Source organism: Canis aureus, chromosome 12 (genome assembly GCF_053574225.1).
Source record: "Canis aureus isolate CA01 chromosome 12, VMU_Caureus_v.1.0, whole genome shotgun sequence".
NCBI classification, from domain to species: domain Eukaryota; kingdom Metazoa; phylum Chordata; class Mammalia; order Carnivora; family Canidae; genus Canis; species Canis aureus.
The window spans coordinates 18,263,235-18,290,125 of record NC_135622.1 but is presented as its reverse complement, the minus strand read 5'-3'; the positions used below and the strand labels follow the sequence as shown (position 1 = coordinate 18,290,125).

Below are 26,891 nucleotides of genomic sequence, written 5' to 3'. Positions count from 1 at the left end.
AATATGAAAACAGAGAATTCAAATACAAAGAAAATGTACTTATTTGATGTGACATGATTCCCTGAATGAGAATTTTAGATCCATACTATGGCTTTGTCACAAAAGAAGTAGGACCTTGAAAAATTTGTCAACATCGCTGTCACTCATTTATCACTTATCTGTAAGTGCAAATTAAAAAAAAAATAAACTGGTATATTATTATGTGTTGTGAGAATAAGATTAGAGGATATATATAAAACTGTCTTGAAAACACTTTAATATCATGAACATAAAAGACATCATCACCATCATTCTCTTCTTCAGTCCATCTTTATCAATATCCTTTCCTGAAATTTGTAGAAGGTTCTCATCATTGGGTTCAGGGGTCACGGATGGTCTAATTACTACACCAAAACTGATTTGCCTGTATTATTTATTGGGGATAAACATCTAGAATGTGATAGTAACCTTTGATTTTATTACAGGTTACTACTTTTATTAAGTAAAGGTTTTACTTTTATTAAGAATTTGTTATTAATCCACTGGGGATAGTAAATTAAAAGTGGATATCACCTTATATACTTAACAATAAAGCTACCAACTTTCTCTTTAATTAGTGATTTGAGAGAAACAGAGTGTGTGTATGTCTCTCCGTGTGTATATATATATGTATGTGTATGGGGGCAAGCAGCAACAAAGGGAGAATGGCTCATTAGGTTTTCACTCTACTCTAGCCCTTGGGCTAAACATCCCAGAGAACCATAGAAACAAGAGCAAGAACTCAGTCACAGGCACAATAGAGGATTTCCAGACTGCTGAAAAATCTTCTCAAAAGTTTGTGGTGAACAAAGTACAAAACAATTGAATGTTGCAAATGTATTCAAACGTTTTCAAGAGTATTAATTCTAATGCTGAAATCATTGAGGAAAATTTCTAGAAATCATCCTCTAGCACTGTCAAGCCAAGGGGCCAAACTAGAAAGCCTACAACTTTTAGTGTGAGGTACACTTATTTTCTTGTGCTCTGTGTATAATTCGGTGTCTTTCTAACGACAAATTTTTCAGTTTATTTCAGCTCCAGCTCTAGCACAGAGAGTAAAAATGAATTCTAGAGATGAATGTAATAAGCAAAGAACAAAATTGTGATTAAGATAAGAGGCTTTGGAGTTGAAGCCCTGGACTTGTATCCTCTCCCTGTTACTTCTGCAGTTTAATTTCCCCGAGTTTCCTCAACTGTTGATTAGAGATACTTACAACCTTAGGGCTGTTCGTGTCATAATAGAAACCATTAGATAAGTACATAATAGTAAAAAAAAGTTTTTAATAATAATAACAACATCAGGAGCCACTAACAAATGTCAAGTGAGTTTGGCAACACACTTTAGAGAATAAAATTTTATTTACTCATTAATTTGGCCTTTTAATTTTTTCATTGAATTGCTATATATTTCCTATGGCTTCCTATAGTTCTCATAGTATATATATATAGTCTTCAAAAGTAGTACAGTAAAAATAAAATCAAAGGATATAAATTGTTTACGGAGAATTTTCAGAAACTATCAATAACTTTCTCCTTCATGGCAGATTTATAAGATGTTTGTAAAATGAAATGATGTAGAGAAATCAGAATCCATTGTTGTAATAAGGAAATGTAACATTTATTTTCTACATCAAGTTCTCCCATAACCCATTTTATTGTATATATATGGCTCTGTCCCTGAGTATATTGATGTCAGTTCCATACATTGCAGGGGTTTTGTAATCCCAGAAGACCCTAAGTAACTCTGGAATGGATTTGTTCTCAATATAGCAGAGAACTCCTTGCACATGACTGTGTACTGGCTACCATGAGAAGAGAAGTGAGAAGGCATATGCTATTGGACATAATGAATGTCCCTCAGAGGAGGAATGCTCTTTCTCTCTGAAAAGGAACACATGTAGAGAAAGCTTTAGAGACTTTTAACACTATTAAGACTATGGTCAGAAATATAAGCCCCACATGTTGGCCAATATCTACCAGCATTCTGTAGAAGTTTGGAGACTGCTTATCCAGGGTCTTCAAAATTTGGATTGAAGGTTATTACCAGTCCATTTTTATTCATTATTGCTGTTGTTTCAGCTATAATTGTCAGTCAGAGTAATTTCAGGATTTCTATTTATAGTAATTTTCAAATAAACATTATTGGTGCCTCTGAAAATTGAATGCCCTTAAGGGTCTTCATTTATTTTCTGTAGAACTAAACTTGCCATTTATTATCTGGTCTTCAAATGGCATATTCCCTTTTATATTATAACCTGACCATGATTGCAGCAAAGAACTTATGTCCATCTAATTCACTTTGTGATTGATTACTTACATGATTAAAAAGAAATTCTCAAGAGTTTTCTTCACCTTAAAGACCTATAGCACTTGACATGTTATCAGGACTCTGGCCCAATAAGATTTCAGTAGATTTCTTCCTTTAAGAATGATATTTTGAAATCTGCAAAGATAATAGGAGTATAAGAACTAAAACTAAAAAGAAAAAAATTAAAAATAAAAGGAAAAAATCACTAAATTTGTGAGCTGCAAAAATTTAATGTCTTTAGTTATATGAAAATTGAAGCTTTAAGTCCAATGTTTTGATGTCCCTTAATAGGAGAACAAAATCCATAAATAATGCAAACATATTTAACAAATTTTTAAATAGCAATGTCTTCTGAACCTTAAACTTCTGGTGTTAAACATACAGCTAATGAAAACTATTTTCCTAATGGAAAAATATATGTATGAAATTACTAGACAGTCATCAATCTAAAAACAATCAGCTCAAGCTGGGCAGTGTGCCCTAGTCTATAAGCCACGCACTTAGCATATCTTCATAGTGAACAAGCATGATGTTATAAGATCTAAATTTCATATAAATTTAATTAGGTCAATTTTTAAGTGCTAGTATCTTAATTTAAAATAAAAATATGTTAATTTCCATCTTTATTATCTCTTGCTCCTAGACACCTATAAATTTTTCCTCAAAAGATATATATGTGTGTGTGTGTGTATATATGATATATATATAAGTGGGTAGATATAGGTATATTGTATAATTACACATAATAGAAATTTTTCTATTGCTTCTAAATCTTTGCTGTTTTCAATGTTAGCAACCAAGACAGAGTACACCAACACTGATTTTTTGACTTGGCAGACATAGCTCATTCTTTAAATCTCTTCTTATTGTTTCAAATAGTGAGTGGCTTATAATTCCTCAAATCTGAACATAGAAAACAAAATGAAACAAAGTGCAACCATTTGCTTTTATCCCAAATGACTGTGGTAGCCATGCCTCAGGAGTCAGGGTGACATTTAATGGCACAGTGGTAATATAGTGAGAAGGCAATAAGCATTGTGCTATTTTTTTTCATGGCACTCACAGGACCAGGTTGCACACACATCTATGCAGAGATATAGTTTATGTCATTGATATCTAAATATAATTTAGTATGCCTTCACTGGATGGCAGAACTAAAGCCTATGACATTAGAAACAAAAAAAATCCTTGGATTATTAGCCTATTAGTTGATAAAGTCTGAATGGCATCTTCCCAATTATCCCTTAGTAAAGTTAATTCACCTTGATATGGAAGTGACCCTTAAAGTAGCTCAATTCTGTTTTCTTAATTCAACTGGACGAATTGTGTCTTGTATTGCTTTGGCAAGTGTAAACCAAGATCTGAGGTTGTTCTAGCAGATTTAAGCATAGCAGCAAAGATATGTAATATTTTTCCAGGAAAAAAAAGTAAAGAAAATAGAGTAAACTGAGAAAAATATGATGAAGAAAGAGATACATAAGCTGTGTCATATCACAGTAAGTGTTCTTGATATTTATCTCAGTTACTGCTGAGCTGGCCAGTCTCCGTCTTAGATATTTGCAAAGCTGCCAACACTAGCTTAGCTCCATTTCTAAACAAATAAAAGCCAACAAAGACATAATTTATACTCAAAATGCTTATTATGGCCATTGGCTATGCTCAATAACTTGAAGTAGATTCTCTGTGAAGTTGCTAGATTTGCTGCAGGCAAATAAATGCCAGATAAGTGGGGTTTAAGGTCTATAGTTATATGCATTTTATTCCTTTTTCTCCTCCACCTCTGTCTTCTCCACTATCTTCACCTCCTCCTTCCTCTTTCGCTTTCCCTTCCCATCTCCTTCTTTAAAAAAAAAAAAAAATTGCTTCTAAGTCTTTCAGGGATGATTTCTCCTCAGTATTTATAAGTCAGGTATATTCACAGAAAGTTCATTGAAGGAGAGAAGGGATTTAGACCCCACCTTTGAGAACATTATTCTAAAATTCTCCCTAGTGTCCTCACCATCAACATTCTCTCCATATCATACAGCCTAACTTGGGCTATCTTTGACAAAATGAACTAACAAAGAGATTTGTGTTTGGACTTTTCCCACCTCCATATACAACATATTATGAACTGCAACTTTGGTTCAGTTAAGATACCAAACCTAGGTAGTTATATTACTGAGCAACAGATAAGATAATTCTATCAGTTCAGTTTTATATATTTAACATACCAGATTGGGCAGCCCGGGTGGCTCAGAGGTTTAGTGCCGCCTTCAGCTCAGGGTGTGATCCTGGAGACCCGGGATCGAGTCCCATATCAGGCTCCCTGCATGGACCCTGCTTCTCCCTCTGCCTTGTGTCTCTGCCTATCTTTCTGTGTGTGTGTGTGTGTGTGTGTGTGTGTGTGTGTGTGTGTATCTCATGAATAAATAAATAAAATCTTTAAAAAAAATAACATACCAGATTATCACGGCCAATTAGTGATGGAAATAGTGGTGCTAAGAGAGTTTGGATTTCAGAAGAGTTGATGTTTAATCCCAGCTTTGACACTAAGAAGGGAAGTGACCCTGTTTAGTTTAACCTCTGAATTTCAATTTCTTCATTGGTAAAATGGAAATAACACTAATAATTACCTCATTGGTTTCTGTGATGATTAAATATTTATAAAACATTTAGTAGGAGCTTTGTTTAGTACCCATTTACCTATCAGGCTTCCTTCCTTTGCGTGATACATAAGGAAATAAAAAGACAAAAGAAAAATTAAAAATAAATAATTATATACCAGACACTAAAAAATAATAATTTTTATTATTTTTTTACTCTAGAAGTATCTTTAACACTTCACACATTTTACAAATAATGATCAAAAAGAAAATAAAACTTCCAGTCTGTCACAACCTTAAATAATCCAAATAATGACATGGAAGACTAATAATTTTTAGCAGCCTTGAGGAAAGGATATTGACCTCTGGAAAACCTGAACAATTGAATAATGCCCACTTGTTAATAAAGTTGGATTTACACCAAGTGAATAATACATTCAATTATACTCATGTTTTTGTGAAATTCAATAAGTCTTTCCCTCTAACTAATTCTCCAGTAATAAATCCATTACAAAGCACACATTAAAAACAGCTCTGATAAATAACTCATGTTCTTGGCCCTAAGCCAGCCACCCTTTAGACTTCTATGTTTCTTTCCACAGTCTTTGGATAGTAAACATGGATTAACTCTAGTTAGCTGAAAGCTGCATTGAGCAATATTTTCAGGCACAGAATGTAACTTACTAAAAACAGAAAAATAAGCAATTTGTTTTTGTTTTTAGTTTTAGGCCTCTGTCTCTTTCTCTCTCTCTCTCTCCCTCTCATTCTTATACACACATATATACACACTCCTGAGTATGAAGAAACAAAGGTCCCCTCTTCCTTACCTTTTCTAGTCTCAAAGTTATACCTTTCATGATAGAGAACCGGATGAAAGAATTATATAGTACACATATATGAAAGAGCCAGAGAGTGTTTTAAGAAAAATTTAATTTTGAATACACCATGTGGGTTTGAAAAGTAGGATGAGTGGAAAAGCATCTCAACTTGTTTCCAGAACAGATGTAAATGGAAGCCTTCTATATCAAAGCATTGGAGCTTTGTTTCTCACCACCTTTATTCTCATGTTAACTAAAGGCAAGTATCTTATTTAAACTAGAAAATACTGTGCACTTTCTCACATATACAATATGTGGCACCTAAAACCACTAGTGAGTATACAATGAGACATATTATAGAGATTTCGGTAATTGCCTTTTCTGAAGGCAAGGTAATCAGTAGATTTGAAGAACATATAGAAAAATTACAAAGCAAGACATACCCTAATAAATAAGTGTCCAAAACTTAAGTTTAGAATTTTTTAGAGGAAGACTACATGATAAGTATATCTCTCTGACCACTTAGGCAGTTGCAATTTGCATCCTAACCTTACCATTTCAGGAAGTTTTAATTCATCGATGACCACTCTGGGTTGCTTTTAGTTGCTTTCTTTAAGCGATGCCTTAACCCAAAGGAGAAACCACTGGGTTTCAGTTAATAGCAGAGAATTGTCATTCTCTGAAAGACCTGTGGGCACACCTATGGGCAGTCACTTGCGTGACACACATGAGGCTGCCAGCCCCTTTATAGAGAGATTCCCTGGAACTTTGTGTAACTAGGATCAAGGTCTGTGGAGGACAATTTATCCTTTCCTTTACTTAAGATCATTTTTGGGAAGTCTTGATTCTCACCACAGTGGAATGACCATAGCACTTTATTGAGGCTCATTGGTGTAGCCAGAAATCCAAATTAGGTCAAACATGTATTGGAACAGAGAACTTTTATCAAACACAGTAAAAGTGTGAGAGAACCAGCTTGAAAAACAAATAAAATGTATGTTGAGCAAAGCAACAGCGGGCTTGGCTTCCCACATTCAGAGGGGCCTTTTGTGCTTGTGCTGCACATAATTCTAAATTTACACTGTCCCAGATTGAACTATTGGTGTCTTCTTCCTCACAGGAGTTGTCTAGTCATTGAAGATACCCACCTTTACATTACAGGCATTTGTAACAGAAGGCAGTGTTGCCCTTCCCTCACACCCATAAAAGTACTTGGTATCAGCATTCAGTGGAAGTGATTCATTATGTGAGACCACTGGAAAATCAAGAGATCTGTTAGTCCTATGGTCTGTGGAGGAGAGTGAACTGCCTTTTTTTTTTTTTTTTTTTTTTTTTAACTATGTGCTTTATCCCCTAGATTAAATCAGTGTTTTCAGGCTGTGGCTAAGGAGCTGAATCCCTAGAAATATACCTTGGGAATGAGAAGCCCAAGAACACAGAGGAGATTCAGAGACAAAAATATGTTTTCTCTGATTAGGAACACCTGTTTGCAAGGACAAAGTAGAAAATCAAACATGATGTAAATAAAAATATGAAAAACATAAATTTCAGTACAATTTTCAAGTATAAAAATGTCAGCACAATTTTCCTTTCTCATTATAATGCATAGCAGAACCTTTCTTTTGACTTTAAGAGAGAAGCTTAAGGTTGGATAGGTTTTATATGGTATTACTAGACGGGACATTTTAGGATGATTAATATGCTGAGGTACTATTGCTTATTGTGTCTGAATCTGTCACAGATACATAAGCCCAAGTACATCATTGGGAAAAGATTTACTTAGTCTTAAATTTGAAGACAAACTTCTTAACATAAGTTTATAACTTGCAGAATTTCTTATTTTGGGCTATTTTCTGGTGTCTCGTATGTCTAAACTCAGATTTCAAACATCTAATGAGGGAAACATCCAAACCTTACTAATTGCTTGGAAGTGACATTTATTACATTTGTGAACTTTTTGATTTCTATTTTATTTCCCCAACATAACCTATTTATATTAGGCCAAAACTTGATGGCTTAAAAAACATTTATGTCTCACATAGTTTCTGAGGCTTAGAAATATGAGGGTCTCTTAACTGTGTGGTTCTGGATCAGTCTTTGCTGAGACTAGCCAAACTCTTCATCAGGGCTCTTGTCATCTGTGAGGACTTAAATAGAATTGTAGGTTTGGCTCCAAAATCAATCATGTGCTTTCTTGCATGAGACTTTAGTTCTTGCCTCGTAGACCTTTCTGTAAGTATGCTTATGACATTACTTCCTCAGAACAAATGATAAGAGAAGAAAGAAAAGAAAGAAAAAGAAAGAAAGAAAGAAAGAAAGAAAGAAAGAAGAAAGAAAGAGAGAGAGAAAGAAAGAAAGAAGAGAAAGATAGAAAGAAAGAAAGAAAGAAAGAAAGAAAGAAAGAAAGAAAGAAGAAAGAGAGAGAGAAAGAAAAAAGAGAAAGAAAGAAAGAAAAAGAAAGAAAGAAGAAAGAAAGAGAGAGAGAAAGAAAGAAAGAAGAGAAAGAAAGAAAGAAAGAAAGAAAGAAAGAAAGAAAGAAGAAAAAGAAAGAGAAAGAAAGAAAGAAAGAAGAAAAAGAAAGAGAAAGAAAGAAAGAAAAAGAAGAAAGAAAGAAAGAAAGAAAGAAAGAAAGAAAGAAAGAAAGAAAGAAAGAAAGAAAAGAAAGAAAGAAAGAAAGAAAGAAAAGAAAGATTGATTAGGGGAAGATGCCTTCAATTACAGTCTAATCCCAAACATGACCTATCATCATTTTTATAATATTGTATTGGTTCTACAGATGAATTCTGGTATAGTGTGAAAGGGACATACACATGAGGTGAATATCAAAAGCCAAGGATTATTGTGGACCATCTTGGGGATTAGCTGCAATATAATGTATTAGCTTATCGATTCATGTGATTTATGCAGTTAAATTTGAATGAGTAATTTAGATTAGTTTAGTCGCTGAATATTTCATAAGTGCATATGAAGAGCCATAAGTAACTTATAAGATGGGAGATTTTAAAAAGCAGAAAATCTAGAGCTGGCCTGGGCTCAGGATTCTTTCAGAACATCATGGTTAGGGTAGCCAGGGAAGACAGAAATCTAAGTAAGGGACATTTAGATGATGAGGAGAAGGGTCAAATAAAAATTTTGAGGTAAGAAACCATGGTTATCATTAAAGTTTTTCAACATATATAGAGGATAGTAAAATATTAAGTGGGGAAGAAGAGAAGATGGATTTGTACATAAAGGAAGTCTAGAAACCTTCAGAAATCCAGTAGCAGAATCAAAAATAAAATCTAGGACCTCTAACTAACCCTTGGCCTTTTGTATGTTATAGTTCTCAAGTACTCTCTCAGAAATAGAAAAAAAAAATGGTGAGTAATCTTGAACTCAAAGGAATGTTAAGTAAAGCTACAGCGGGTTTGTCTTCCCACATTCAGAAGGGCCTTGTGTGCTTGTGTGCCACATAATTCTAAATTTCTCCTGGGAAAACAAAACAAAACCAAGACAAACAAACAAAAAACAAAACAGAAAAAGTGATGCAAACACCTTGCAAGGATTAAATATCTGATTTTCCTTATATCATCCTGATAACCTTCATCTACTTTGTTCTTCCATATTTAGGTTTTATTAAGTCAGCCCCCAGAGGATCCCATTAATAGCTCCAAACCTTTCCAGGAATGACCTGACAAGACCCCTATGTCATTTCATATTTCTCTCTACATCCCACATTTTACATGTAGGATGCAAAAAATCCATATAAAGCGAGTTGAGAGAATTGATTTCCCACAAAAAGAATCCATCTTTCTTACTTAAATAACCTTCCTTGTAATAGAATCACCGTTTTACTTACCTTTGGGATACTGGATACAGAACCTTTTCCTTTCATTGCTCAAGGAGAAATACACCATACTAAAGGCAAGGAGAAGACACAATAAATGATACAGAAACTTAGAATTTCCCAACCTCACCTCCACCTCCCAAAGTATTTCTCTGCTTCTCTTCATTGTATATTCCAAGGCCCCAGTAGGAAATTCCTACATTTATTGCCTCACTAGCCTGTTGTTGCTAATGATGTTTAACTATAATCTTTGGTCTCTTCGATTTTCAGTCGATATCTTGAAAAACTATTTATTAATATATTCCTTTTTTAGGTTACGTCACTTTGAAGTCAACAAGCAAAGCAAGGTAGCTTTACAATATAGATGTATAGAGTGAAAAAATACAAACGTGTGTGTACAGTCCCTTATTTAAGTCACTGGAGTTACTAGCTTCTAGTAAAATTTCTATTATGCACAATGGTTTTTAAAATTATATAAACTAGATATAATGATTTCTTACATATTTCAATGTTGAGATTTGAATTGCCCATATCTTTGTATATTTATCAATTATAGATACACACATGTACACACACACATTAAAGATATGCAACAGGGATGCCTGGGTGGCTCAGCGGTTGAGCGTCTGTCTTCGGCTCAGAGCTTGACCCCAGGTCGGGGAATTGAGTCCTGCACCAGGATCTCTGTGAGAAGCCTGCTTCCCTCTCTGTGTGTTTCTGCCTCTCTCTCTCTCTCTCTCTCATGAATAAATTGACAAAATCTTTTTTTAAAAAAAAAAGACATGAAACAATGCATATACTTCCATTTTACTGCTATGTAGATAATACTATTATTTTTTATTTTATTTTATTTTAAGATTTTATTTATTTATTCATGACAGACAGAGAGAGAGAGAAAGAGAGGCAGAAGGAGAAGCAGGCTCTATGTGGGGAGCCCAAAACGGGACTCGAGCCAGGGTCTCCAGGTTCAGGCCCTGGGCTGAAGGAAGCACTAAACAGCTGAGCCACCGGGGCTGCCTATTATTTTTAATACTATTTGTGGATAATACTATTTGTGAATAATACTATGATATTTAATACTCTTAAGTATCAAAGAAAGAACATTAGAACATTAAATAAATCATCCTTAATAAGGTAAACCCATTAGTGCAGGACAGTCCTAGTTTACTTCTTTGTCTCAATTATATCAATAACCTCAAACCTAATGATTAAGGAGGTTTGATTTGAGTGGGGCTTTTAAGATGGAAAAGAGTAGAAGGCTTAACGCAAAGCCTGGTCTATCAAATCTGTGCCAGTCTTCACATGCTCCTATGATAAATGAGAAAAGCTGATTCTGGTGGGGGACTGTGTTCACTACACCTCTATCTCTGATGAAAGCCTTTCTAGAATATCTTATGAATCTTCATAGTAGATGCCATATAAAATTATAGAAAAGAACTTTACAGAATCTTTAAATGTCATCTTAGGACCAAGGACGACTGTTTAACATATGATATCCAAAATTTGACTTTCTATCATGAGGGCCAAACCTTCATAGTAAAACAGCCAGGACACAGCAGATTTCATACACATATGGCCAAAAATTTCTGAAGTATATTCTACTAAGGTCTATCCATGATGCATTGGCAGTCATTCTGGATCCTGTTCAATCAGATTCCCATTTCAATTGGAACAGTCATTTGTAGGTTTTGAGGAGCTCTCATTAGGAAAATGAGGAAAGGACCAACTGACATACTTGCTGTTTATTTAAAGCAACTCCTGCTCAACCAGGCCCAAAATGTTTTGAAAGCTACACAGTTCTGCTTGCTAATTCCTAGTCCCCGAAGACACATCTGCAAGACATGCCTGACAACTGAAATGTTTTTGAGAAGTCGGCAGAGGTTATGTATTGACCTGAAGAAGATGAATGTCATGAACTGCGTCACAGAAAAAAACACTATAGTCGGCAGAATATTTTGCTGCCATGATCCATTGTCTGGAAATCCTGCTACACAAATCTGTGCTGATGGCTAGATGAGTACAAAACTGAATAAAAAATATTAGCATCCCCTTTAGGCAACTGGAAACAGGGGAAGTGACTCCAATGTTACCAATTTAATCAAAGGTTGACAAGGAATTAAAAAGATAGTATAGATTGTCTGGTGAGATCTGTGTCTTGGATAGGAAAGAGGTCTCCATAGTACCTTGTTGAAAGCTTTCTTCAGGCACAAAAATTTGCCCATTCACTCTCAATTTTTAGTTTAATTTTCTACACTAGTACTGTCCTATGCCAAAATTTATGGCCAATTTTGTCTTAAAGTTAGAGGGATTTAAAACATTGTTCTATGTCTTTAATGCCACAGCATGGAGAGAATTATGTCTTCTGATTCTGCTTTGACATTGTCCTGAAGGTCTTTAACTTGGTTTCTGCTCTTGCTCTGAACAAGCCCCAGGCCCCTTCCACAGTCTATCACTCTTTGCTCCTTTCTACTTTCTTGTCCTCATGTTTGGGTTCTCTTTATCTTTGACCCCAGTTCCTCCAGATATAGGACTAGATTCAAACTTCTCCATTTCCCTTGTGATTAAAGTTCTGCCCCTGCCACTCCTGTGGCTTCATTTTCCATGATGTCAGACATCCCTGAGGTTATATCTAGACGACTGACTACATCATTACTTCACCTGCCAGTAGGGAATGGTTTTCATCATTGTTTCTTTAGAAGGGAAAGGAATAGAATTAGGTAAAATTAGGAATTTCTAAAGTAGAAAACAAACAAACTTCTCATCCAAATTTCATTCCACGGTGCTTTTTTCTTCATTTATCTCTGTATTGAATATAGTATTTAAGGTCCAAGATTGTATATCAGATTCATGAACATAGGCCATTGTGAATACTTCCAGCCCACATGTGTTTCTTATCATCATTGCTCTTTGCCAAGGCCTACTCCCACACAAACTGCATAGAAACTAATCAACATGGTAGAAATATCGCAGCAGTACCATTTAGGTTTGTACAGAGTTCAGTTAGGGGTTCCTTCTCTTTATTTACTTGAGGCTGTATGTCAGAAAGCAGGAAAGAAAGGGGGGAAAACACTATTTAATTAAACTGAGTTAAACAGGAAAGTTAATTTATTTTAGTGTGCAAATATGAAATGTTTACTTGCCAAAACAGCAAGTAAACAGACTGATTTTGAATTACATTCCTCCTTTGATTCCTCCCTCCTTCCCTCCTTCTTTCTTTCTCCACATGGGCCTGGGGTTCTATATAAGGGGAAAGGTTTGTGGTGACTGTTTGTTTATGTTGTTTTTTTCCTCAGTCAATCCATTTGCTTCCATGACTGGTTCCCCACATGCAAATCAATTTGGATAGTCACCGTTAGAAAAAAGAAAATGTTTTTTAACATATTTGATTTGATTCTAATCCATTTTGTTTGTTGTTCTTAACACATTGAACCATGCCAGTGATTTTTATTATAGAGTCTCAGCGTTTTCTGATTCATAGAGTGGGATTCATATAAAACTTGATATGCCTTAAATAAATAAAAGTCTTTTGGAAATCTGAGAGACTACTGAAACACTTGGAGTGATAAAATCACATAAATAATATTTTCAAAATTAATTATTTCTCACTCATTACAGATTGCTGAGTTTTCTGAGTTTTGCCTCTCCTTAAGCTTATTGTCCTCTATTACTTGACAGAAGCTTTTTACTTGGATGATTTTCTATCATTTATTCAGTTAAGTCGGTAAGCAGACTCTCATGGGGAAAAGTACATTCATGGATGGTGGCTGGCAGAGCTCTAGAATAGAATATGAACACCCAGTTGCCCAACATCAGACTCTGTGAGCTATGCATATGCAAATTACAAGAATGATGTATTCCTGTTCAAAATAGGAGAGATATTCCTACATCATGAAAGCTTTTTGTGAAGCAAAACACTTAAAACAGAAACTGAAAACAAAACTTTGCTATTAGCCCTTATTACACTTATTTTTATAGTACAAAAATATTTTTAATGTACTTGACATTGCACTAAGATTCCTAACTTGACCCATGTATATACTGGATGTAAATAGTTTCCATTGAACTCCATTATTTCACTCAGAGAATGTTTGTGCAGGTGCCTTTTGTGAAATAGTTCTTTAAGATCTCTAGTTTTAATAAGAAACTTGTTAAATACATTTTATATTTGTTTATAAAACATATATGCTTACATATATTTTGCATAAACATGTGAATATTGTATATGGCTATACCTTCTAAAACAAAAATAAGTAGTGTTAGCATATTAATTACTGATAATTATATTACAGATTTTCTCAAAATTGCCCAATAATCATCAGCCTTCTCCATTATTCTAAAATGTACATTTTAATTAGATTTATGGTTTTCTTACCTCTGAGAACTTGATATTGTAGTGGGAGCTCCTTGCAGGTGGCCTAGATCATTACTAACTTCTTATCTTCCCTCCAAAAAACGTAACCCTAAACATCATCTCAGTTATAGCAAATAGTAGGAAAGAGTTAATTCGTATTTCCCTATATTCAGTTGAGACTAAAATAAACTCTCAAATTAAAGAAGAAATCTTTAAATTTTTTACGAATCCTTGCTTGTATAAAAACATTTCTGGTGGAAATTTATTTGCACCAGAATCTTCTATCTTTTCCTGAACTACTTTATTATTTTTCTTTATTTCCGTGGTATAAAAATCTTCTTTATTTTAAAATAATTCTTGTCTACCTTATAAATTCAAACTTTGCAGAATTTTCCAAAGCAGGCATCTTGGTTTTACAGTTTTAGATGTGTGTTTTTTTCTTAAGTGAAGCATAAGAATAAATATATATTTTCTTAAAACATTTTATCTGCCTTAAATTGAGAAGGGACAGTACCATTTAACCTCTCTATGAGAAAGGAGAGGTAGTTTGGTTGTGTTGTTTTCTTGTTTAAGTGAAGTTCAGTTTCATTTAAAAAGATGTTCATATAGATATTAATATGAGAAGCCTACGATACGATCATTACAAATAGTTTGATCTTTAAAATTTAGATATTTACTCTCATGTAAAACAAAATACACCATGATACAGCTATTGGCAGCATGACATGAAATGGTGAGTTCCTAATACAGCTTTTCACATTCTTTCTTCTCTTATTTCCAGAAAAACTAATTCTTTCACCTAGACACGAAGGTTTGACACTAAAACTCTGTTTCTTGTCTGGTTTATCTCTCTTGTCATTATCTTCCAAGCAGTACACCTACACATACATAACCCCAACACACACACACACACACACACACACACATCTTCTGTGGGGTTTTTTTTTTTTTGAGATTAGCTTCAAAATTGTTCCAAACACTTGAGTTTATGCACTGAAGAGCTGTAGACAATTGTTACAAAACCAAATTAAATTATATGTTCTCAGATTGTCAAAGAACAAGAACGGTTGATAGAAAAAAGTTTTCTTCCATTGACACAAATACCATGCATCAGTGAAGTGAATGCAATGTCTGGCTCTATCAGACATGCCAAAGACATTCTTTGTGCATATTTTGTTTTCCTCTAAGATAAATATTACCCTTTATACAATATATATTACCCTTTATACAAATATATGTATATACATATATATATTTCCTTTATACAATATATATATTTTTCAGCACTGTCAAGGCATATTTCTCAATTTACTTGAGTCTAAGAAAGTGAGCTTACAGAAAAAGAGAAATGTTTCAATCTAGTTTTGAAAATGAAGCATCAGAAGCATGAAATTACATTATTGACCTAGAAAATTAGTGAAGTATTTGAATACCTTATGTACCTCAAGTTTCTGAATTCTTTAAAAATGACCCATTTTAATATTCCATTTTATATTATTGAACTAATATTGAGGAAGAGTTGTGCTTTAAGTAGTTTTCAGAACTTTCTTTCTGAAGCATTTCTCCAGTCATTAATAAAGCAAATCTTTTGAAATTATCACTACCACCCTTACCCTCAGTTTCTGCTCAAGTCCTAGACTGAATTTGATCATCATGTGCCTCCTGTTAGACTACACTCCACATAATCATTACTTAAATCTCATGAAAAGTCATTTTAGAAATTTGTAGAATCATGTGGATGATACATTTGTTGTTGGTGGAATATCTCTATGCAACCCCCTCCAACACATACACACACACACACACACACACACACACACAAACACACACGTATTTCAGCCCTCTTGTAACTACCCAGGGCCAATGGAATATGAGCACAAATGATGAAACCAATTTGGATTATAGCCACTTTTAAATATTCAAGCATCTCCCTTCCTTTTTAGAAATAATATAGAAGCCAGTGTAGAGATGGTATATTCTCAAGATAAAAATATCTTACATTACTGAGTCACCATTTGGAGGCCGTTCTGGAGATATGTTCAGCCAGTAGCAAAATTTCCATGACTAACATGTAGACATTTATTTGTTAAAGCATTAAGATTTGGGAGGTTATGCATAAATGTAGGTTATCCTTAGTAATACAAGTGAATTCCTACTAAGTCTTAGACCAGGTATCCCAATATCCTCACACTTCAGTTCCAGTCTTAATCTGAGGAGTAGAAAAAAAAGTACAGAAGAGAGGAACAAGTTACCCAGAACAGTGACATTTGAAATTCTAGATATCTAAGTCAAGGAAAGTGGTTGATTAATATTTACTCAGGGAAATTGGAATGAAATAAACCCTCAAATTAAAAATAATCTTTATAACTTGTATGAATCCCTGGATCTACAATAACATTTCTGATGTTTTTCTTTGAAAATTTATTTGCAAGAAAACCTTCTATCATTTTGAAACTATACTACAAAGTATTGGCTGCCTTCTTTTTTAAATTAGTTGTTCCTTGAGTGTATTTTTAAGAAGCAAGCTCCAAGAGGCAGGGACTATCTCTTCATTGTTCTGTCTACAGTATTTACCCCAGGATTGAGTAGGATAGGCAAAGCAAATGGTTTACTTGAATGAATGGTGACTTGATAACGATGGCTATGAGTCAAGTCTCTAGGACAATATCAATCCTAGTTGCTCTTATATCAAAATATTTTGAAAGGAGATACTTCAAATATCAGGTGCATAGATAAAAATTTAAATAATACTAATCTTTGTTTGCATTAATTAAACACCCATTAAGTGCCAAACACCAGGTTAAATGTGCGTTACATAAAATAATCAAATGCCCAGCTTGTTCAGATAATCTGGTTATGGGTATCATTCCAGCATCTTATTAATAACTTTCCTCCTCAGAAAAAATAGCTCTCCTTCTCAAAGTGTCACAATTAGAATGAAAACTTATATCCATGTAGCCTTATGGGATTTTCTCATTTGATCTTCAAGGAATCTCTATTCCACTATTATCCCTACTTGAGAGGTGAGAAAATGGAGGTCTAAAAATTTGACTAACTGGTCACTAGCTCTCACATGACTAATAAGTAACACATCAAATAGTATGGCTCCATAATGCACCATTAAGCTTTACCATCTCTGCTTTCTAGGAACTTATCTGTTGTCTTCAGCTGATGAACATTCACCATGCCTGATTCAATTTTACTAGATTCCAGAATTACACTTTATCAAATACTGAAGCGTTTCAGAAATAAATGGATGTAACGATGCCTCAGCATTGTCGCATGCTCTATCCATCATTGAAATCTTGTGAACATTAATAATGAACAAGTAGGATTGAAAGAAATTATGTGTCTCTGCCAACTCATAAACCACAGCAAATAATAAAAATGGAGTTTAGTCAGTGACTTACCAGCTGCACTGATGTTACTAATGAGTAAATAATTTTCATTCATGAAGAAAGTAGATACTCTTCTGGGTTTGAGGTTGTCATTTTTTTCCTAGATATTATGTCAATATTCACACTCAGTGTTCCTAAGCCAAGCTATAATTTGGTAATATTTAGAAATAAGACAATCACTTAATTTTTAAAGATATATTATCAGGGTTTTTTTTCCTAACCAAAGAGACAAGAAATGGGCTTCAGTGGCAGTATTGCTACAAAATCTATCAATTTCTAGCAGTGATGACATTTGATCGAAGTTCTGGCTTTATATAAATAAATGAGGTTACTGTGATGAGGAGAAACACTTTCTAAAGGTAACAAATTTACTTTTTGTTATAATATGAATTCTAAATTCATGAGCATGGGAAAGAGTAATTTAGTTGTGAAATAAACTCTATTTTGACAATAATAAATTCTCTGTGTACAATGCGGAAGTTTTGCAGATAAAGAAGTTCTACAGTCCTGCAATCACATGTCTTTAAACAGCACACAGAGCAGATTAACTTGTGAATTCTTAATGCAGAAATAAGCTCTAGCACCTATAACAGGTCTAGGCTTTAACATGTTTGAATAAGTTAAACCCACTTATTAGATTTTAAAAAACGTGTAACAAAATGTGTATTTGTGTGTGTGTGTGTGCATACCATTTGTGAATTGCTCATAGGATTAAAACTCTTTAAAGTTGAATTGCTGATTTTATTTTGTTTCCTCAATTTGACTGTATAAATAAATTTTAATTGATAATGTTATTTATTTATTTGGTCATTACTAATATAGAGAAAAAGTTACTTCTCATCTGTTTGACATCCCCTTGTGGTGCAGATAATTTATGGTAAAAAAAAATGAAAGGATGTCACTTTAGGAAAAACTGACTTGGGAATTTATAATATTAGATATAGTGTAAAGAGTATGTCCTCAATTCTCATGAAGAAAAATGGATGCATATATAATTGTAAGAGATAATATTTAAACAGCTTTTCCAAGTTTTATAATAAAAAGGATGCGACATTCTTTGCTCTCTATTGAGTCATTCTAACATTGTACATTTTCCATCTTGGTTTTGATTCCTTAAAATTACACAGATATTTGAAACCATATGTCCCAACAAAAACTTGCATATAGATGTTCATAGCAGCATTATTTGTAACAGGAAAACAAAACAAAACAAAACAAAAAAACAAACAAACAAACAAAAACCTCTGTGTTCATCAGCTGATGAATGGATAGATAAAAAGAACCTTATTCATACAATAGAATACTTTTTGGCAATTAAAAGAAATACACTATGGATTCATAATAAAATATGGATGAACCTTGAAAACAATATACTCTGAAAAAAAGGCATAAATAACTGACCATTTACTATTGATTATATACGCTATGTCCAGAAAAAGGAAATCTATGGAGAAAGTAGTTGCCTGGGACAAGTGTATATCTATGTGTAAACAGTTTATGTGCAAGAGTGACCTCATTGGAGTATGAAAATCTGCTAAAAGTGATTTATAGTTATGTTTACACAACTTAGTGAAGTTACTAAAACATCATTGAATTTTATACTTTTTATTTGAAATGGGTGAATGATGTGATACATAAAAATTTTGATTACTTTTGAAAACAGAAACAGAAGTTGAGTATTTGAGGGCAGAAATTCACTCCTTATATTTTGTATGACATAAAAAAGGGAAGTCTTGACTATATAATAAAATAGAATGCTGAATGTTGTCAAGCTTCAGAGAACTCTATTATCAGCCATTGAAATTCTCCTGATACTCTAAAAAAAGTTAGCATGTTATGCTGTGCTAAATATAGATAAAAGGAAATGATGCATAGTTGAATATTTTCTTCATGACTAGAAAGTAAGTAGTTAATCATGCTAAATTTAAAATATTAATTTACTAAAAATAACCTTCAAGCTTTTATGATCATCTCTAACCTAAAATACAGTAATAATATATATGCAACAATTGCACCCTTAATAATATGTACTTTTTTTTTCTTTTATATTTCTCTACATGAACTGCTTTAATATTAAATTGGAGCTTATTCTTACATTTCTGTTGTCAGGGATAGTAGAGGATAAAGTCAGTTGTTATAGACTGACCTCATTATGTTACATTTTAAAACAATTAAATAACTTCTTACAATCTGCCTAGTAAATCATATTGTTGCTGAATCTCACTGAGTTCTACTTAGAACTTGTGGTTTGGGACGTCTGGGTGGTTCAGTGGTTGAGTGTCTTCCTTTGGCTCAGGGTGTGATCCCGGGGTCCAGGGATCCAGTCCCACATCAGGCTCCCTGCCAGGAGCCTGCTTCTCCCTGCTGATGTCTCTACCTTTGTGTGTGTGTCTCTTATGAAAAAATAAATAAAAACTTAAAAAAAAAAGAACTTGTGGTTGACTTTTTCACAAAGTGCTTTAGTAGGATTAATGGGCGAATTTCAGAGTCCTCAGATCCATGCACTCTTTATCTCTGTCCAATAGATATTAACCTCAGGAAAAGTGTGTTATATACCATTTCTATATGAATAAATCACCATCTGTTTAAATCTTCGTCAGTGATTCCTGAATATTGCACTTAAAAATAAACAGAATGTTTTTTTATAACACTGAAAAACTGTTATAGACATTAACTGCATGAGCCATGTAAAAAAGAAAATACTCTTTTAAGAATGACTTTTCTGTGTGATGTCCATACCTAGAGTTGTATGAATCATGTAGAGTCATTTAAAATTAATATGATAATAAAATACAACTTTTTTTTCTACTTTATAATCCACTCATAGTCTCAGTGGAAGTTGGAAGCTTAATTTCTTTCTTGGTCATTCAAAAAAAATAGCCATTTACAAGTTCTGTTTCCAAGGAAAACTTAGACAAATAGAAATAAATAGATACAATCACCAAACATAACATTTACTAAAAGTTAGGTTTTATATGCTTATATTATAAATTCCTAGATAAGTGATCATATTTTGAGATTAGTTAGAATGTACCTGGTTGCCTTAGAAACAGCTTTGGATTCCCATGGGTACTTTTCCCCTCCATTATTTCTTCTCTTGCCTCACACATTTTCTGAATTAAGCATGTGAGACTAGAGTTACTGGGATACTATCGAAAAACTGTGAAGACTTCTTTTTACTTACAAGCTCATCGGAGCACATATTTCATACTCAAACATGCCTTGTTCAAGTTCTATATCCTCAAACTTTCAAAAGCTGAGGCCATATTCATACCCACAGATAGCATTTACTTTTAATAATATTTTTTGAGTACAAAGGGAAAAGTTGAGCATAGAAATAATTTTAAAATATCGTCAGGCACAAAAAAGCAATTTGAAAGTACTCACAATTCCATTACCAGTGATAACTAATCTAAATATTTTAGAGGATATGTCCCTAGTAATATTTCAACGAACTGTACAAGAGTATAGGCTGCTTTTGAAAATAATATGCCTGAGATATCTATCCATGCTTTTAGACAGATTTTTTTAAATAAAAACATGATTAATGATAGCATAGCATTTCAATATTTCACAGTATATTTCACAAGTCTCTTCTTGTTGAAGGTCAAAAATGTTTCTGATTTCAATATAATGAAAAAATTTGAAATGTTCTTGTGGGAAAATATTTGCACATACACATAGCAAAATTATTAAAATAACACTTACAGATAAGGAAATCCTGGTGCAAAGAGCATGAACATTTTTTTAATTTAATATACAATAGCAATTTATCTTTGTATCAGTTTAAACTTTCATTATCAGTTCTTACTGGATTTAATTTCATTCTCCATAAATATCTTATTGGAGATATTCAGCAAAACTCTGTTGGTAGATTTGATTTTGATTTGTATAAAGATTTTTTTTTTGTTACTTATCTAGTTATTTAATTGCTTTTTATGTGATAGTTTAGCTGAGTATAAGTTCTAAGTTGAAGCTATTTTCTCTCAGTATGTTAGAGTCAGTCCAGGGGCACCTGGGTGGTACAGTTGGTTAAGCATCTGACTATTGATTTGGGCTCAAGTCCTGATCTCAGAGTCTTGGGATCAAGCCCAAGGCAGGCTCTGCACTCAGCAAGGAGTCTACTTAGGATTCTCTCTCCCTCTCCCTCCGCCCCTCCTGTTTATGCTCTCTCTCTTTCTTTCTCAATAAATAAATAACCTCAAATAAATAAATTATTTGTAAAAATGAAAAATAAACAGTCCAGTTGATTTTTCTTTATTGCTCTTTAGTTGTTTCTCACTGATCAAAGTTACTCATTGTTTCTGTGTTCTACAGATTGACTCCCATGAGATTAGATGTGGAGCTCACTTTATCTCATTTAGGTCTTCTTGTGATGTCTGCATCTAATCATTAATATCTTATTCAGCTATGAAAAATGTAAAACTGCATCACTTTGCATTTATCTCTCCTTCATGTTCTTTGTCCCTTATTTCTTAAACTATTAAATATATATATATATATATATATATATAAATAATATCTATCTCTTTAGCACTGTGCTGCACTGTGGGCTTCACATCTGTCTTGTCATTTACTAATTTTCTCTTTAGTTCTTTAAAATATTTAAAATTTCTTTTTCAACTCCTAAGTTCAATTATTTTATTTTTCACATTTCCCTAGCCTTTTTTGTGCTCTCATGTTTTGAATCTTCTTTCTTGTCTTTAGCAATTTTATACATATTAGTTTACAGTCTACAGTCTCTGATGTTCTGATTATTAGAAGGGAACAATAACTGGTTGATACCTTTACATTGGGATCCTGGCACTCACCTCTGAATTAGTCTGGCTGAAACTCATCTCCATTTTAGCTCCTGTTATCAAATTGGCCCCTCCTTTTCCAGTGAGGAGTTCTTGACTCTTTGGGGATTCCTCTATTATCATGCTTGCTTGTTACCATGCTCCTGTCTGCACAAATACTGATAAACGCTGGTGTTTAGTTCTTGTGGTTTCTCACCACCTGATTATATTTTGAGGTTTGTGGGAATATGTTACCTTATACTTTTGTTGTAGATATATATGTGGGTTTGAGGTTCTGCTCTCCTAGATGTCCCATCTGTTTTTATGAAAAATAAAACCCATCCCATCATTGTCTTTAGATTACAGCGGTTTGTTCTTACAAAGAGAAACAATTTGAGGATTCTGGTGGGAAAGTGTCATGATGTGATTTACACTTTTAAAAGGTTACTGATTTCTGTGGAGAATGGATTGATGGCTGACTGGCATGGACACAAGGAGCCCCGAACAGGGGTTTATATCAATTCAGGTAAGAGATCATGTTGACCTGGACCAGCAAGGCAGAGGTGGAAGGGAGGTATAGAAGGTGTTAGTGATTTAGAGATGTTTAGGCAGAATGGGTTGATGGATTCCTTGTGGGGTTGCAGGGAACACAGGAATCAATGACTTCTAGATTTTGGCCTTGAGCAACTGTAGAGTAATGATATTAACTGAGAGGAGAAAGTTTGAGAGCAAATAAAGGAGAAATAAATAAAATTTTAAAAAGATTTTATTCATTTATTCATGATAGACACACAGTGAGAGAGAGAGAGGCAGAGGCACAGACAGGGAGAAGCAGGCTTCCAGCAAGGAGCCAGATGTGGGACTCAATCCTGACCCCAGGATCATGCCCTAAGCCAAAGGCAGATGCTCAATCACTGAGCCACCCAGGTGACCCAAGAATTTTGTTTTGATCTTGTTAAATTTGAGATGCCTATTAGAAATTCAAGTGGAATTGTCAACTAGGCAGATGAATGTTTGAGTCTGAAATTCCAGACTTAATTAAGGACAAAGACCCATCTGATTTATCATTTCTCATTCTTGGCTTTGAATCCTTTCTATCTAAATTCTAGGAGAATTCCTTTGATTAATTAATTAATTAATTAATTAAGTTCACTGAATTTGAGATCTATGGTTTACTGCCTCTACTATGTATTTTAAAAGGGTAGCCTTTCCCTCTGAATCAATTTTCCTCACTCAGAGCATTATCTTTTCATTACTTCTTATTGTCGTAATATATATAATGCCCTCCAAATTACATTGAGAACGGCAACTACAAATACCATTTAGTTTAATCATTTTCCATTGTAGATGTTTCTTTTTTTAAAAGACTTTATTTATTTATTCATGAGAGACACAGAGAGAGAGAGAGATGGAGACATAGGCAGAGGTAGAAGCAGGCTCCCCACAGTGAGCCCAAAGCAGGACTGGATCCCAGGATTCTGGGATCACACCCTGAGCCAAAGGCAGATGCTCAACCGCTGAACCATCCAGGCGTCCTTGTAGATCTGTTTCTAAAAAGTATTAGCATGGGGTTCAAAGATGGGTCCTCTTTTCTCAACTGATAAATCTATTCATATGCCCAGTGAACAAATATCTTCTTATTCTTACAGATGAATGGCTACTTTTCACACCATTGGGAATTCTCTTGGAGACTGCATTGAGTTGTTTAAATCTTTCATGACAAATAAGATGGAAAAAGTTTAGATTCAATTTGCCGATTTAAATCTTCAATTGTCTGTGTACTCTCTCATATCTATGGTATCTCTAGAGGCTAAAATGTTTCTTTTATTTCCAGTGGTAACCTAGTTTTATTTTTTTTTAAACTTTTTTTTTTTTATTTTAGTGATATCTTCCTTTTCCAAATATCATGATTTACTCTTTGAAGCAACTTTCAGTAGTGGCTTCTACCTTTGCGGTTCAACCTGCTGCCCCTTAGCCTTTAATGAAACCTATAGTGGATGAAATAATACAATGTCTTATCTGTATAAATTCTTCCACTTGGCCTAATATTTGGAATTAATGTTGAGGTAAAGCTTTGTTCAATACAAATGACATCATATTTACCATTGGATCTGGTATTGACCATATTTGCAAACTTTTTCTGTAAAGGACTAAATAGTCAATATTTTAGGTTTTCATGGCATATGGTCTGTCACAATTATTTACTTCTACCTTTATAGTGCAAAAGCAGCCACTGACAATACATAAAGGAGTTTGAATGCAACTCTATTTACAAAAGCAGACAGCGGATACATTTGTCACATCAGCCATAGTTTGTTGATCTCTACTACGTGATATTACAGGAATTCTACTGGAAAGCATTTACTACACATTCAGAGTTTCCTGAGTCAGCCCAAGAACTCCAGAATTTCATATTGTTTTTAGCCCTTCCTTCAGTTTTTTTTAGACACTCAAAATCTTTTAGAAAATTTCCTTGATTTGGAGCAAACAGTATTTGCCGCTCACCCTGTGTCAGTTCTGCATTCCCTTCATCATTTGAAAAGTAATTTGATAAAATGGAAGATTTAAATACATGCTAAGATGCCCATCTTGGAATGTGCTTAATTTGAGTTTTTATTATTAAATGTTTCAAAAAAAGAGAATATGTTTACCCTGATACTGGAAATTTCAAAGAGCAGAAAAAGAACTCCTAAGTAACCTGAAGTTTATAACTGTAGAAAGCAGTAATCACTTTTAGAGCTGGTAAAAAAAATAAATAAATAAAAATAAAAATAAAAATAAAAGTAAAAATAAAAATAAAAATAATTCAATCCAGGAACAGCAAGACAGAGATCCATTAATACAGCTCTTTGATGTTGGAGGGAGGGAAGAGGTAGCAAAGCTTAAGAGGTGCTTGGGCTTCTGAGGAAAGGATGGGGACTAGTACTTGGACCTTTAGGGAATGTGCAAGCAGAGGATGGAGTCTACAAGGTGCCTGGTAGTCTAATTTGCTAAAAGGACATGGCAAACCTGGAATGTGAGTGCGAGAAGAAACTGCAGGCTGGAGCTAACTGCTGTCTGTCATTAGAACAACATAGTGACTGGAAAGCAGAAAGGAAGTCCCTTTGCAGTACAGTCTCTGTTTAGTTCCTGCCATTAGCATTATCTAACAGAATGTCAACTAAGGAATGTGAGAAATGTAATTTCCAGAATCACATTGAGAAGTAGATTCTAAAAAAAAAAAAAGAAAGAAAGAAAAGAAAAAGAAATAGATTCTAAAATAAAGATATGCTTTCGGCTTCCAAACAATTGTAGATAACTAGCACAAGTTTTATTTAGCTCTCTTCACCTTAAGTTTTTAATAAGCTAACTGTGCTGTTTGTATGTGGGTCATAGTACACGTCATATTTAGAAATATTGCTTATCAGAATTTATATTTAAAATAAAAAAAACTTTACTATTAAGCTAACATTATTCAGTTTTGATAGTACTTGTCTAACTATTGCATTTTGTGTGCCAAATATGCATTTAGAAAAAAATCATGTTTTGTATAATGAGGACTTCTGGTACTGAGAATGCCTTTATTCCTGGGCTTTTAAAATTTTACATGCATACACACACACACACACATTAGCATATATCTGAGCATGTATATTTTAAGCAACAGTCATAAATAGATATTAATATACATTATATCTTGTATACATTATACATTTATATAATTAGTATATATGTCATTACCAAATATATTTTATATACATTTATATATATATATATATATGCCTATTGCTTGAAAAACAGATATTTTACTTACCAATAGTCGAAATTGTTTCCCACATTTATTCATTTAAATATTATTCAAGTTTTCTATGCATATAGCACTATGCTGTATCCTAAGGGAATCCAAAATAATATTTTTCAAACTGGCAATGAAATAATAAAACTTCGGGATAATAGGATTAACCAAAAGAATCAGAACTAATTTAGGAAGGGCTTAAAGCAATTCACATGTTTGCATATACTTTAGTATTACCTCATAGTGATATCAACATTTTTAATAACTCCTATGCCATTATTCATTTAACAAAATAAACAAAAATATCTGTATAATTTAATACCCAGTCCCTATTTCCCTCTTTCTGATTGTTTCAATGAGTTTTTCCCAACATTTTACTTATTTTTTTTTCATTTTACTTATTTTTAACTAAACTAAACATAACTTCCCATTGCATTTGAATATTATATCTCAAGAGATTTTAAGAATCTATGCCTTTTAATTTTTAAGACATTAATTAGTGAAGAAGCTAGGTTTTGTGCCCTGTAGAATGGTCCACATTTTGGATCTGGCTGATTGCTTCCTTGTGATGAGGTTTGACTTGGTTTTCTATCCCTGTTATTTCCTATATGAAAATAGTATTAAAGCTAAAAGGTTTGATTCAACTCAGCAGAACTACTTTTGCCACGAGAACATTTCATGCTGGTATTTCCTACTCATCAAGTGAAATTTTACACTATTAGTGAATGGGAATTGGGAGATGTCCCAATGGGAGTCTGAAGTTTAGTTTTTAGCAAAGCATGTCAAGGTATTGTGACTGATGAAGTGCATAATAGCATAAAATAAATTTTTAACCCAAGTTAGCATAAATTCTTGAAAAAATGATGGATACTCCGTCTTCTATCACAGTCAACGTTATTAATACAAATGTGTCAAAAGAGTGTGATGAGGCTGACAAGGAGGTTAATGTGTGAATGATGCAGAAATGACAGAAAATTCATCGCGTGTTAGTCAAAGAACAAACAGGACATCAAAGGATGAGAAAAAAGAACAAT

The 26,891-nt window shown here is 33.6% G+C and overlaps 1 protein-coding gene and 1 long non-coding RNA gene across 4 annotated transcripts in view; both read left to right on the top strand.

The window, feature by feature from the left end:
• LRRTM4 (leucine rich repeat transmembrane neuronal 4) overlaps positions 1–26,891 on the top strand; it is a 698,247-nt gene that overhangs the window by 340,259 nt on the left and 331,097 nt on the right. The gene's annotated exons all lie outside the window — the stretch shown is intronic.
• On the top strand, positions 19,104–24,741 carry LOC144324635 (uncharacterized). Its single transcript, XR_013390066.1, has 3 exons — positions 19,104–19,205; positions 22,526–22,608; positions 23,732–24,741. It is a non-coding gene; the product is annotated as an uncharacterized LOC144324635 (long non-coding RNA).